A 15,443-nucleotide genomic window follows, 5' to 3' on the forward strand; every position below is an offset into this window, starting at 1 on the left:
TGATCGTGGCTTTTAGGTAGTCCAGTAATTCTTAAATTATCTCTCCTTAATCTATTTTCTAGATCAGTTGTTTTTCCAATGAGATAGTTCAGATTTTTTTCTATTTTTTTTTCATTCTTTGATTTTGTTTCATTGTTTCTTGATAGGATAGGATGGAAGTCATTAGCTTCTATTTGCTAAATTCTAATTTTTAAGGAATTATTTTCTTCAGTGAGCTTTTGTACTTTTTTTCCATCAGGCCAATTTTCTTTTTTAAGGTGTTATTTTCTTCAGTATTTTTTGTGCCTCTTTTACCATGCTGTTAATTTTCTTTTCATAATTTTCTTGCATCACTCTCATTTCTTTTCCCATTTTTTCTTCTGCTACTCTTATCTCTTTCTCAAATTCTTATTGGATTTGGATACAATTAGCATTTTTCTATGAGGATTTTTTTTGGTAGGGTAGATATTTTTCCCCTGTTATCTTCTTCTGAGTTTATGTCTTGGTCTTCCCTGCCACCACAGTAGCTTTTAACAGTCAAATTCTTTTTTTGTTGTTTGCTCATTTTTCCAGCCAGTTTCTTAACTTTGAACTTTATCTTGAAGTCGGACTCTGCTTACTTGTGGGTGGAGAGGCCTTGTCCAAAACTGCAGGTTTTATCATGCTGCTGTTTTCAGAACTAGTTCTGGGGATCTGCAAGTTTTTGGTGCTTCTAAGGTGGTATGATCCTGCAAGAGGTATGGTCACAGTCCTCCTGCTCTGAATTCTAGTCTATACCCAGGAAGGACCCCTGGTCCCCTGCAACCACAAGTGCTAGTGATCCTCTTTGCTTTGGAATTGTGACTAAGGCCCCTGCTTCCTTGGGACTGACCATCAGTTCTTTCCACCCTGGAACTGTGACCCAGAACTGTGATAGAGTTGCCAATCATTGCCAGCTGTACCCAGTGCCAGCAAAGTGGTCTTTTGTAATCTCTTTCTGATGAGTTGCCTGACTCCTTTCCCATCTCTGGGCTGAGATCTCCTGAAGCTGCTGCTGCTACAGAAGCCACTGTTGCCACCACAGCTAGTGTGAGCTCCAGACAAACCTCCACCCTAGTGAAACAGACTTCTCCTGCCAACCTCTTAAATTTTATTAGGATGGAAAAATGTCTCACCCTGACCTTTTGTTGGTTCCGCTGCTTCAAAATTTGATTTGAGGTATTATTTTAAAGTTGTCTGGAGGTGAAGGTTGGAAGGGTTCAGCTGGGTGGCTGCCCCTAATCCACCATCTTGGCTCCCTGGATGCATTTTTATAAAGGTTTATTTAGGCAGCCATTTACACAGCCCTTGAGGTGAGTGGAAAATTTGGCCTTAGGAGCTTTATGGCTGGTGTGATTAAATGCGATATTATGTCTATTGAAAGATTTGGTATTATGACAACACATAGATATTTGGTATTATGACAGCACAAAGACACACAGAACCCATCTAACTAGATAAAAACAAAATGAAGGACAATCAGAAAGAATTCTAGAGAATATCTAATCCAAACTCTCTCCTTATCTCCATTTTATAGATGAGGAAGATGGGACAGATAGAGGAAGTAGTTTTTCCAAGGTCATATAGGCAGTAAGTGGTAGAATCATAGTTTATATCCAAATTGCCTGACTCCAGATCCTAACAATATCCAATTCTGGCCCCTATTATATTATTCTCTGTTTATTATTTAAGGAGGTATTGAAGGTAGAGGAAAGGTTCATGACTAAAAGGGCCCCAATGCCTTACACCATCCATACAGTTAACTGAAGCTACAAAAAGAGCACTGGGGTGTTTTTCTACTGCTTTATTGAGATTTAATGACATTTAATGAAACAAGATGAAATCCAGAATTTCAGTTGAGGTGGAAGTTGGAGGGATTTTTAGCCCCACTGAATGATCAATGTTAGCTACAACTGTTTCTTTCTTGATCTTTAAATTCAAATGTTTGGAAATGAGAAATAATCTTAGAGATCATGAAATCTAATAATTCTGAAAAACAGGGGCTGGAGCCAGAGACTGAGATGAGGAAGAAAGTGTAAGCTCCTTCAGGGCAGGCCTGGTTTCATCTTTTAGATTTGTATCCTCAGTGCCTAGCATAGAGCCTGGCACATAAGACAAGTCAAGTGAACAAGCATTTGTTAAGCATCTAGGTATATGCCAGGCGTTGTACTAAGCACTGGTGATACTAAGAAAGGCAAAAAACAGTCTCTGCTCTCAAGAGAGCTCCCAGATCTGATGGAAGAGACAACATGCAAATGACTATGTATGAACAAGGAGGAGGATAAATTGGGGATAGTCTCAGAGAGAAGGCACTAAGGTTAAGGAGGACTGAGGAATGCTTCTTGTGGAAGGTAGGACTTTGGTTGAGAATTGAAGGAGGCCAGAGGAGTCAAGATGCAGAGGTGAGAGAGAGTGTGTTCCACGTGTGGGGGACAACCAGTGAAAATACTAGGATCTGGGATGTGGAGTGTCAGGTGGGAGAAACAGCAAGGAAGCCAGTGCCATGGAATCACAGAATATATAGAAGAAAACAGGGTATAAGACAGAAAAAGATATCCTACTGGAAGGATGGCAAGGAGTTTAAAAGCCAAATGATTTTATATTTGATCCTAGAGATAATAGGAGGAGCCACCAGAGTTTATTAACAAGGGGGTGGGGTGTGACATGGTCAGACCTACACCTTAGAAAGATCAATTTGACAGCTGAGAGAAGGAAATACTGGAGAGGGGAAAAACTTGATTGTGGGAGATCAACCAGAAAGCTATAGCGATAGTCCAGGCATGAGGAGAGTGAGGGCACACACCAGGGTAATAGCAATGTCAGAGGAGAGAAAGAAAAATACAAGAGATGTTGTGAAGGTAGAAATGACTGAACTTGACAGTTGATCGGATATGAGAGGTGGAGAGTGAGGAGTCAAGGGTGACACCTAGGTTTCAAGACTATGTAACTGGGAGAACGGTGGTTACCCCTGTCTGTAATAAAGAAGTTAGGAAGAGGAGAGGGGGTTCAGTTTTGGACATGTTGAGTTTTAGATGTCTATGGGACAACCAGTCTGAGAACAGGCAGTTGGAGCTATCACGTTGGAGGTCAGGACAGAAGTTAGGACTAGACAAATAGGTCTGAGAATCATCTGCATAGAGATGCTAATTTAATCCATGGGATCTAATTAGATCATCAACAAAATGAAACAGAGAAGAGAAGAGGGCACGGAATCAGACCTTGGGGAACATGACCTAGATCAGAGGTTGTTAAACTTATTTGGCCTACCAAATAAAAAAAAAAGAATTTACTCAGTGCTCCCCTGGAAATCTACTTTCTTTAACCCTTTAACAATTTTTTGGAAATTTGCATCACTTCAAAAAATCTAAATTTTTTAAAAGAAATGACACATGTTAAATTTAATAATATATTGTTAACTTCTGGGTTTGTTCCTCCATTGAAATTTTGATGACGCAATATTGTACCATGTGGCCATACAGTATTGTACTGTAAACATGCTATTCCATGCACATATTCCTGCTGATGTATGCTGGACTTCCTGACAATGCAAGACAAGCTTGCCTGCCAACACTTTCTTGTTAAGACCTATCAGTGGATTTGACCACTGATCAGTTACAACTTGCATTTTGTGTGTTTATTTGGAAAATAATGTAATCACTCTAACTTTAATTCTGTTACACAACAGAAGAAACATGCACAAATGGTTTTTCAAAATGTTCTAATCTTCTTTTCTTTCCTTGTGCTTCCACTGCCCCCTTATTTTTATTCACCACCCCCAATTGCACCCAAGGCCAGCATGGTATTGACCATTTTGGGAACTTCCAAAATGAAGCTAAAGGAAAGGAGACTAAGAAGGAATGGTCGGAAGTGTAAGAGGACAACCAGGAGAGATCAATGTCATGAAAATCTAGAGAGAAGAAGATGGGATCAAGGAAAAGAGTGATCAACAGTATCTAAGGCTGCAGAAAGATCAAGGAGAATGAGAATGCAGGAAAAGTCCATTGGATTTGGCAAATAAGAGATCATTAGTAACTTTGGAGAGAGGACTTTCAGTTGCATGATGAGGTCAGAGGCCAGTCTGAAGAGAGTCTAGAGGAGAGAAGAGAGAAAATGGAGTCACCTGTTGTAGACAGCTTTCTCAAGAGGGTGAGCCACAAAAGGGAGGAGAGATGATAAGATGATAAGATATTCAGATCAAAAACCTAGAGAAATCTTTTTTGGAACAAGCAAGTGTCACTTCAACAAGTGGTAGTAAAGGCTGATAGTAGGAACCCACCATTGAGTTTGGCAAATGAAACTCTAATTGTCTTACCTACAAATGGAGACCATGAAATGACTAAGATCCAAGAATGGAGTAAAAATGACCACTTACAGGCAAGTCTACGCGACCTCAGCCAACAATATAGAGATGACAAGGTGTCAAACAAATAGCTGAATCATACAGATTTGTATATATAAATAAAGGGGTTTCAGATGGTAATTCAAGACCAAATCATTGGCATCAGAAGTTACAGGTAAGTTATATTTAAGATGCCCAAGCTTTGTGTTCCATGTAGATTAGGTAAAGAAATATTAGAAAATTAGAAATATGTGACCTATCAAATACCAAGCAAGATGTGACCTTGTGGCTAGAATTATACATCAAAAACTCATATCTTTCATGGACTCACAGACAATAAATTCATGTGCTATAAATGCAGACCTCAAAAGGGCAACTCAACCAATAAACTTTTCTGGAATTGGACCATTATCAGAGACCGAACAGATGCCTGAAATAGCCATAGATAGCATTAATCCATAAAAACTTGAAAACAACATTTTAATAGCTTTGGCCATACCAAGTAATCTCTAAGTTGTGTGGAACAAACAGCTTTGAAAAAACAAAGACCTAGAAGAGATCAAAATCATGGGGAGGAGAGGAGACTGGTTTAGGCAGCTAGGTGGTGAAGGGGATGAAAGGGGGCATGGTGGAACAAGCATTTAATTAAGTGACTGTATGTGCTAGGCACTATGCTGAGTGCTTTATATTGTCTCATTTGACCCTCACAGCAACTCTGAGTTAGATGCTATTTTTATCCCCATTTTACAGTGGAGGAGACTGAGTCAGGCAGAAATTGAGTGACTTGCCCTGGGTCACATGATTAGTAAGTGTCTGAGCACTGGAGTTGGAGACTGGAAGGCTTGAGTTCAAATTTGGTCTTAGACACTTAGCTGTGTGACCCTGGCTAAGTCATTTAACTTCTGCCTACCTCAGTTTCCTCATCTGTAAAATGGAGATAATAACACCTACCTCACAAGATTATTGTGAGTCTCAAATGAGATATTTTTTGAAGCACTTTGTAAACCTTAAGGGTGGCTAGTTGGCACAGTAGATAGAGTGCTTGGCCTGGAATCAGGAAAACTCATCTTCCTGAGTTCAAATCCAGCTTCAGACTCTTACTAGCTGTGTTACCCTGGGAAAGTCACTTCACCTTGTTTGCTTCAATTTCCTCATCTGTAAAATGAGCTGGAGAAGGAAATGGCAAACCACTCTAGTATCTCTGCCAAGAAAACCCCAAATGGGGTCATGGAGAGTCAGACACAATGGAAAATGGTTGAACAACAATAACAGCAGACCTTAAAGCACCATGTAAAGTGGTTGACTATTATTATTATAACAATATTATTATTATTATTATTATTACATCATCCTGGTTGTTCTGTCTTCTATGTAAATTATAGCAAGGAGTTTTTCTGCAAACTTCCAAAGGACGAGTTTATGTAATACTTTTATTGAACTATAAAAAGTAGTTATTTTATCCATCTGTGCAATATTTCATAGAACATAGAATGGTAGCAGGATAGCACTTTATACTCCAACCATTTCTATCTGAACCTCCTCAGAAAAGATGAGAAAAATGATATAACAGTGATGGTGGTGGTGGTGTGTGGTGGTGGGTGGTAGTGGTGGTGGCGGTGATGGTGGTGGTGGTGATGGTGGTGGTGGTGGTGGTGGCGGTGGTGGTGGGTGGTGGTGGTGGTGGTGATGGTGGTGAGTGGTGATGGCGATGGTAGTGGTGTTGGTGATAGTGATGGTGGTGATTATGATGGAGATATTTGCACTACTTGCCTAACAGAGACTTGTGTTAAGAAAGCACTTTTTTTAAACCTCAAAGCACTCCAAAAGTGTGGATTAGTATTACAAATGTATACAAATATACACATGTAACCATGAACATACATGCATGTCTATATATTCAAACACAGGTGCATGTCCTTTCTCACCCAGCCAGCCATCTTGTCTCCTCCCTGCCATGGTAACCACCACCATTTCCCATCCCACAATTGTCACAATGTAGTCAGGGAATTTGTATATCTCTGTGATATCCAGCATGAGTGAGAGGATACCCAAAGAACAGCAGCAACATATCAGTCACATTCCTGGGAGAGGCCTAGGCCAGGCAGCAGAAAAGTAGAGAAAGGAAATAGTTGCATCATAGAATTTTCAAGAAACAGGCAGAAAGAAAGAAAATATTTGCATTTCTGGCATATACTGTCTAGCTGGAACCTAATCTCCTGAGGCTCTCTGGCAGCCTTACTGTTTGGACTGTGTGGATAACGCCCTCTCCTACCCAGCCTAGAGGACAAGCTACTCTGTGATCTCCTTTCACAGCTGTTCTAGGTCAGTGGAATTATAGACTGCAGATACCTCCAGATTGCAGGCCCTCAGCCTCAAGCATTGTCTACAGCAGTGGTGTCAAATTCAAACAGAACCAGAGGCTACTACACCGTACTTAGAAAACCACATATTAATTTTATCTGTGCTATATTGTTATTTATTTTGTTAAATATTTCCCAATTGCATTTTAATCAGATTACTGTGGTGTTTGGGATTGTTAAAGGAACCTGCCAACTGTATGTGTGATGCTCTGGTCTACAAGGCATGGAAGAGATCCCCTGGGCAAAATGGTCCGTGACATTTAGGGTCCTGCTGAGACTACCGGACATGCCAGCATAGACTTGGTGGGGAGACTGAGGAAAGTGACATGAATAAAAGCCAGGATCAATTTTATTTTTGTCCTCTCTCTGCTGGTTTATTTAAGAGACAGAATTTGGGGCTAGGGGAAGGATGACAGGGTCATAGACAAAGCTGCAAAGGAGTTTAGTCACCTCCCTGGCCCATTACCTAGACATTCAAGATGAGGGATCTGAATCCTGGAGAGATGAAAATAATTTACCCAAGATCATAAAACTGGGGTTTCAGTCCATGTCCTCTGACCCTAGAGCCACTGAAGACCCCAATGCCCACCAAAGACAGGGTGTGGGAAGGTTTGGGCAGGAAACAGTGGAAAATATGTCCCTCTTCTGAACTCTGGCGGTACTTAGACTCCTGCCATTTAGCTCTTTATCACAAGCTACCTTCAATTGTCTTCTAGGTGAAGACTAGCTACAAGATAGGCTCTTGGATAAGCTCTAAGTTTTGAAAGACTGCATCTTCCCTTCTTTTCTCTCCCACAGTGCCCACCTCAGAATTGGGCATACAATAAGAACTCAGGAAATATTTTCTTTGAACACTTGACAGTCCATCAGATTGTAAAGTCCGGGAAGGCAGGGATTGCCTTTCACCTTTCTTTGAATCCACAGAGTTTAGCACAGTGCCTGACACATAGTAAGCACTTAATAAAAGCTTATCACCTGACTGACTGAATCTTAGAATGCTAGAGCCAGAAGGGAAGTTACAGGTTTTCTAGTACAACCCATTCATTGTACAGGTAGGGAAACTGAGGTCCAGAAAGAAGTGGCCTGCCCAAACTATATATTTACATGGGTTACTCCAATAGGCAAATGGATCTGAGATTTCATCAGTATGGACATTCCTTCCGGCAAAGTAACCCACATCTGCCCATCCAGAGTAACTCTTGTCCATATTCTTTCCTAAGTTTTTCCATCTGGTAATCTAGCCAATGTGAGAGGGGAAACTTTCTCCTGACACCACAAGGATAGCAGTGGAATAAATGGGCTATTTACAAGTTATCACCCACTCTTGCCACATGACCAGCCCATTGCCTTTTTCTATCATTAAATTCTTCAAAGACATCCTTTACTCAAGTTTTTCTTCATAATTCCTTATTTGTCATGTGTTACAGCCCACCTACACCCACCATGTGCCTCTCCATTGCCCTTTGAGTGATACTCATTTTTAACTCTTCAGTCACCAGTGTTCCATAATGTCAGAAGAATGACATCTTAATTAGCTTGCTTTTCCTTGTATCATGTTTTTTCAACGCTTTCCAACTTCTCTGCGTGCATTACATTTGGTCCTCTAGGTTATGAGCTGTAAACTTCTCTGGGTCAAGGTCTGTCTCTCTAATTCTTTTGATTTCTCCCCAGAGTACTCAGAACCGTACCCTGTGGAGTTGGGGCTCAGAATGTGTTGACTTCTCTCCTAATGAGCCAGAGACCAGACTGGTGGGGGCGGGCCAATCTGGTTGTTCCTTGAAGCTCCCCAGGAGGCCTGGAGCCCACCCCACACACGCCACATTCTGTGGCACCAGTCCCAGGAAAGAAACTAGCTGAGCCAGGCAGAATCCCACGGTGTCCATCTGTCCCCTGGGCTACAAGTAGGGCCCTCCTAGGGATCTTGTGACATTCACATTTAAAGGTTTGTACAAATACTTTGATATCAGTATGGAGATGTATAGGATTTTAGAGTTGGAAAGGGACTTCCAATATTCTACCAGTATAGAAATCTCCTCCGTATCTCTAATAGTCATTCACTTGACTTGAATACTTCTAATGACAGAGAGCTTACTGTCCACCAAAAATTCCATTTTTAAACAGCTCTGATTATTAGAATGATTACTCTTTCATAGAGCTGAAATCTGACTCTTTATAACTTTCAGGCACATGAAATAAATATCTGTCACCCTTTCCATGTGTAGTCCTTCATGTATTTCAAGCCAATATTTATAGTATAAATCTTCTCTATGGTTAACATACCCATTTCCTTTCTTTATCCTTCATATTATTTGGTGCTTATGTCCAGGCAATAGCCCATGAACACCACCATTTTGAGGAAATTTTTCAAAAATCATAAATTTATTAACAATAAACAAAGACAAATGGCTAAATAAATATATCAAATAAGTGACATCTCACATGAAATCCTTGGCATTTAATAGAATAGAACCAAATCAACAGACACCAAACAAGAAGTGCATTTCCTGTCTACCCCATCTAAGTTTTGGCTGCCTTTGCCTTGGGTTTTTTTAATGTCTTCTAAACACTCCTGGTCATGAATTTAATTGTGCTGATTTCTGTAAGCCCTAGAGCAGTAAAGAACCTTCTAAATTTTATCCATATTCACTCGAGAGAGTTTAAATGAACTCTCCACACAGGAAAAACCCAGTAGATTTGTTGTTGTCATTGCTGAGTTGTTTCAGATGTGTCTGACTCTTTGTGATCCCGTTAGGGGTTTTCTTGGCAAAGATGCTGGAGCGGTTTGCCATTTCTTTCCTGTAACAATAATGCTGCTAGCAGCTGCTGTGCAGGTGTAAGACCAACATCACCAGCATGCAGGAGGGCTGCTAACCCAGGTTCTTTGATCTGCTTTTCTAAAGAAAGCAACTTTAAGGGGTTTACAATCTCACTTTAATTAAACACACATATGTCATTCACTTAGTTCAGGGGAAAAAGTCAGCCCCCTGAACTTCAGAGAAAATACAAACAGAAATTACAAGCAGCAATGATATAAACAGAGCAAATAATACAAATAGCTTCTGTCTGTCCATAGCAATACATACATAGTTACCAGAGAGAGAAGTGCCAACATCTAGGTTTTCGAAGCCAGAGGGGTCCTTAATGGCTACCCAGAGTCTCGGCTGGTGAAATCACAGGAGTGCTCTTCCAATGAATGAGCCCCCAAAGCAAAATACTAACCTCAGAGTATATATACACTTCTTCACGGTCAGCTTACAGAGGGTGTCACAACCATGTGAACTCATGTGACTTAGGCTTTCTTGTGACTTAAACAGATCATCAAAGACTCCTGATTAATCAAAGACTCTTGATTCAAACAAAGGCAACTCTTAATCAAAGGCACTTGATTACCTTAGTGCTGAGAAGAACTAGAACTCCAAAAGAAAAAACAGCAAAACAAAAAGTCCCACTTTGCTTACCATTACACTTCTCCAGCTCATTTTATAGATGAAGAAACTGAGGCAAACAAGGTTAAGTGACTTGCCCAGGGTCACCCAACTACTAAGTGTCTGAGGCCCGATTTGAACTCAAGAAGATGAGTCTTCCTGACTCCAGGTCTGGCACTTTATCCACTATGCCACCTAGATGCCCTATTGAAGTTGTTATATATATATATATATAACATAGATCAATAGAAAGATAGAGATGATATTTACATATATTTATATGCATATTATATAAATATTGTATATTCTATATATTTATAGATAGATAACATTTATATATATGTAACATATATAATATTTAAATATTTATATATAACACTTATGGGTTTATATGAATATACAATATATGTTTATATAGAAATGTAATATATCTATATGTATATATGTATTTATCTGAGGTGGGTCCAGATTAGTAGAAGGCTGGGTCAGTTCACTTTTGGAAAGTTTCAGCGTTTTGAATGGTCTAAGTGTTTCCATAATACAAAGACCCATTTTTTTTAAACACCAAAAATCTTCTATTGCGCTTGTATGGCTACCAGTCATGAACTAATATAGTCTATGAAGAATTGAAGTTGAGGGTCTTCTTAAAGATACTAGAGAGGTGCCTGGTAGAGCAAGATGGAATGCAGGGGTGTCAAACTCAAACTGAAATGCAGGCCACTAAACCAGACATAAGGATCCCTGTGGCCTGCACATTGACTTAGAAAATGTCATAGTAGTACTATCTGTATTCTATTGTATCTTTATTTATCTTGTTAAATATTTCCCAATGACATTTTCATCTAATTTGGGCTGCACTTAGGAGTGTGGTCTAACCTGTTTGATGCCTCTGATCTAATGCATTACAAAGAAGAGATAATTTATAGAGGTCTAGTCTCAGAGTCAGGAAGAGCTGAGTTCAAGTCCCATCTCTGATATATACTGTGTGACCCTGAGTAGGTTCCTTAACTTCTCAGCGCCTCAGACAATTATATAAGAATTAGACAATCAGACAATAAGATAAATGAGATAATTATGTAAGAATTAGTTTTCTAGACCAATGAAATCATAGGTCTGGTCCCAAAATATTCTATTTTGTATTCGTCACTATTATTTTTCTGAAATAATAATGTCCTGTTTTATTGTTGTTTGTCGTTCAGCCACGTCTGACTCTTTGTGACCCAGTAGTCCATGGAGCTTTCTTGGCAAAAATACTGGAGTGGTTTTCCATTAAGGCAACCAGAAGTTAAGTGACTTGCCCAGGGTCACACAACTAGTAAGTGTCTGAGGCTGGATTTGAACTCACGTCTGTCCTGACTCCAGGTCCAGCTTTATATCCACTGAGCCAACTAGCTGCCTGTTGTATTAGCATACTATAATTTCTTTAGCCTCATTCCAACATTGGACGTTTGGGTTGTTTCCAGTTTTTTTGCTATTACAAATGAATGTAAAGAATGTTTTTCTATAAAGAGGGTACTCTTTTTCCTTTTCATGATATTTTTAGGATTAAATCCTAGTAATGGAATAACTGGGTCAAAAGGTATTAGTTTTATGATTTGCTATGGATAGAAAACAAAATTATTGATAACCTGTGGAAGCACAGTAAAAAAAATACTGGAATGAATGAATGGATGAATGAATGAAAAAGCACTTATTAAATATTTACAGTGTGCCAGGCATTGAGAATACAAATATAAACAAACAAGATGATCCCTGCCCTCAAGAAGCTGATATTCTGAGGAGGAAATATAAAACAAACTGGAAGCTAGAAGGAGGGATTGGATGATACAAATGCAGCAACACGGATTGGAAATCCCCGGGAAGTGGTGGTGTGGCTTAGTTCTGGGGAAATTGTGGCGCAAGTTCACCTATCAGAACCCAGGGTCTGGGGGCAGAGCACAAATGTTAATGGGAGAGCCACAAAGAGGCTGAAAAAGATGACCAGAGTATAGGCAGCATGGTTTGGAAATGGCCAGGAAAAATCAAAATTTTGAAAAAGCGGCACATAAATAAATAGAAATGACATTTTTACATTCATACTACATCATTTTATACTGATTTTGCATTTACATGTGACTCCTATAATAAAACCTATTCAGGCATCTTACTCTCCATTTTTGTTCAAGTTGAACACAATTAGTTAAGTTTAAGGTGCAAAGGGTGTTATCTTAGGCCCTATTCTGGTAATTCTCAAATATAGATAATAAGGACATGTACCCTTGTGCACAGTAAGGATTTTATATAAATTTGAACACCTATATCTGAAAGGACATTCAAAGGTTCACTAAGACTTCTGTTTTGTTCTGCTTATAAAAAACTTGGCCAACCCCTGGTTTCTGGACTCCTACACCATCCTGTTCACCCTATACTAGGTACCTTTAGCTGGCACAGAGGAAAACAATACTGGATTGGAAGTCAGAGTACCCAGGTTTGAATCCTGGATCTGGTATTTACTGACTGTGTGACCTTAGGTGAGAAATTTCCTTTCTCCGGGCTTAGATTCCTCATCTGTTAAATGAGGGGGTTTAACCTGATGATCGCTAAGCTTCCATTGAGTTTTAATTCCTTTTGTCCTAGCGTAACCTGGAGGTTAGACTTTGTGGTTTGTCCTTTGCTCTCAAAGAGGACCATGACATCAGGGAGATGATGACATGACTTGATTTGAGTGAGGAAGGGCTATGCAAAGTCACCAGCCTCACTGTTTTAATATTTCTTGTAGTCTCAGGGACTCATTGGTTTCTGCTTGGCCCATTCTAATTTTCAGAGCAGCCAGTTCTTGGGTAAGGTTTACCACCTTCTTTTCTAAGATAAGTGGCCTCATTTCCTCATCTCTAAAGTGAGGCTAATAATAGCATCTACCTCCCAGGGTTCCTAGGGAGGGAGGGATCAAATGGGATGTTTGTAAAGTGTTTAGCAAAGTGCCTGGCACATAATAGGCACTATGTAAATATTAGCTATTATTAGCTATTTTGGTTTGCTTATTTCATTTCTGAGAAATGAATTGAAGCCAATACTCATTACTGCATCCTCTCTTCTCTGCGGTTAAATGTCCATTTCCTTTCTCTTTCTCTCTTATTATCTGGCATTTATGTCCAGGCAATAGCTCGTGAACACCAAGTTTTTTTGAGTAATTTTTTTCAAAAATTATAAATTGATAAACAATAAACAAAGACAAATAGCCAAATACATATATCAAATAAGTAATGACATCTCACAGAAAATGTTTAGCATCTAATAGAATAGAGCTAAATGAATAGCCAACAAACAAGAAGTGCATGTTCTCTGTACCCCATTTCTGAGTCCATCTAAGTTTTGGCAGCCTTTGCTTTTATTGCTGTTTGTTTTTCCCTCTTTTTTTAAATGAGTCTTCTAAACACTCCTGGTCATGAATTTAATCATGCTAGTTGTTGTAAGCCCTAGAGCAGCAAAGAACCTTCTATGATGTTAACCATAATCACTCAAGAGAGTTTGAATGAACTACTCACACGGGAAAAAACAGAGATTTATTGTTATGGTTGTTCTGTTCTTTCAGACATGTCCAACTCTTTGGGACCCCATTTGGGGTTTTCTTGACAAAGATACTGGAGTAGTTTGCCATTTCCTTCTCCAGCTCATATATGTGTGTATATGTTCATGTATGTACATACACACACAATATGTATGTACACACATAAAACGCACATGTATATATTTATATGTGTGTGTGTGTGTGTATATGTATTTGTGTTCCATGATAACTATCTCTAGGATGGGAGCAAAGCAAGAAAAAAAGGAAAAAGTAAAAAGAACTGGAACTTTATTGTATATTTGGAGGGAATAGCAAGTTGTACACGGTAGACTTGCAGTTTCATGTGCAATCATCTTTTTTGTTGTACTATATTATGGAAATGATTGTTTTGTTCCATGAATTGAAAATAATTTTTTTAATTCTGTGTAGTAATGGTGATTTTTTCCTACACAGAAATCAATGGTTAAGCATAGGAAAAAACATAATGTGGATCAACAGAATAATTTAAACAGGATTCAGTATCTTAAGGTATTGCTACTAGTACAGTCAGCTGAGAGGTTACTATTTACATTTTTGCAAGACTCCCAACTAACAGTGTTACATTTCACCTTTCTTGGCATCATCTGATCAGACATTCAAACTGGATCTTTCCAGTGGCCTCTTTCTGATGCCAGCTCTCTCCTTGGTGCCAGCCTACTTCTGCCATTACTCAGAGAAACTACCTGTGCTCCTGCTGGGGTACTCAAGAAGGAGAGGATGGCAGCTGCCAGTGCTGTGTAATTTTGGTTCTCACAAGGTCAGGGCTAAAGGAAGGAAACATAAAAAGAGCCAAAGGCATCCAGGGATGCAGGTCCAAACTCAATTAGTTGAGTTCATGCTCCATGTAAGGAGCTGTGGCCTCTACCACCATTATGTTGGCAATGAAAAGAACTGGGCTCCATTCTTCCTGGAAGACACATCTTTTTATCCTCTTAAAGGGCTACATCCAAGATGTAAGCCATCTTTTCTCCTACCAGGCCTGGCACTGTGTAACATCGGCTATATTAGTTCAGTATCCAGTTAGCAGATTCTCAATGGATGAGGCATCATGACCAGAAGTTCCCTTCCTTCCACTTCTCCCTGGTCCACTGGCAGTAGGAAGAATATATTTGCTCATACTCTGTAGGGGTAGGAGAGGGATCATTAGTTTAATATCTATTAATGTACCTTTTAAAACATAGGATAGAAGAGGATTATTATGTAGCTATATAAAACATATACAAAATATAGCAATTTAAAGTCAATACTGGGGATAGGGGAAAGTAAATGAGACAAGGAAGCACCCACAGTGTATGTATATGTATGAGTGCAGAGAGTAGGTTACTGACTGTTTCCAAAGTAGATGAGACACTTTCAGCTAAAATGATGGTGTCAGGTTGTAGAGAAGTCCAGATCCCTAACAGATACCCTAGTGGAGCTCTGAAAAAGGTTGAACAATGATAAAGAAACAAGGTTATGAAAGAAGAAAAAGAAGGAGGAGGAGGACTGTTAAGAAACCTATTGGCACTCTGAAAGGGGACAAGCCAGGGTAGGTGAGTAGCCAAATCTGGGTTCAGAACACCATAAGAAGGTGACAAAGGAGCCAAAGTCTAAGTCTAAATCGAGTCACCAGGAGGTCCAAGCCAGAACCCAGGAATTCCTATAGATGATGGGGCCTAGTCTTAGCCATCATGTCCAGGACCAAGTAGGGTCTGCCTTCACCATCTGAGAATACAAAAGAAAGCAGAATCTGACCC

Source organism: Trichosurus vulpecula, chromosome 3 (genome assembly GCF_011100635.1).
Source record: "Trichosurus vulpecula isolate mTriVul1 chromosome 3, mTriVul1.pri, whole genome shotgun sequence".
Classification (NCBI taxonomy): domain Eukaryota; kingdom Metazoa; phylum Chordata; class Mammalia; order Diprotodontia; family Phalangeridae; genus Trichosurus; species Trichosurus vulpecula.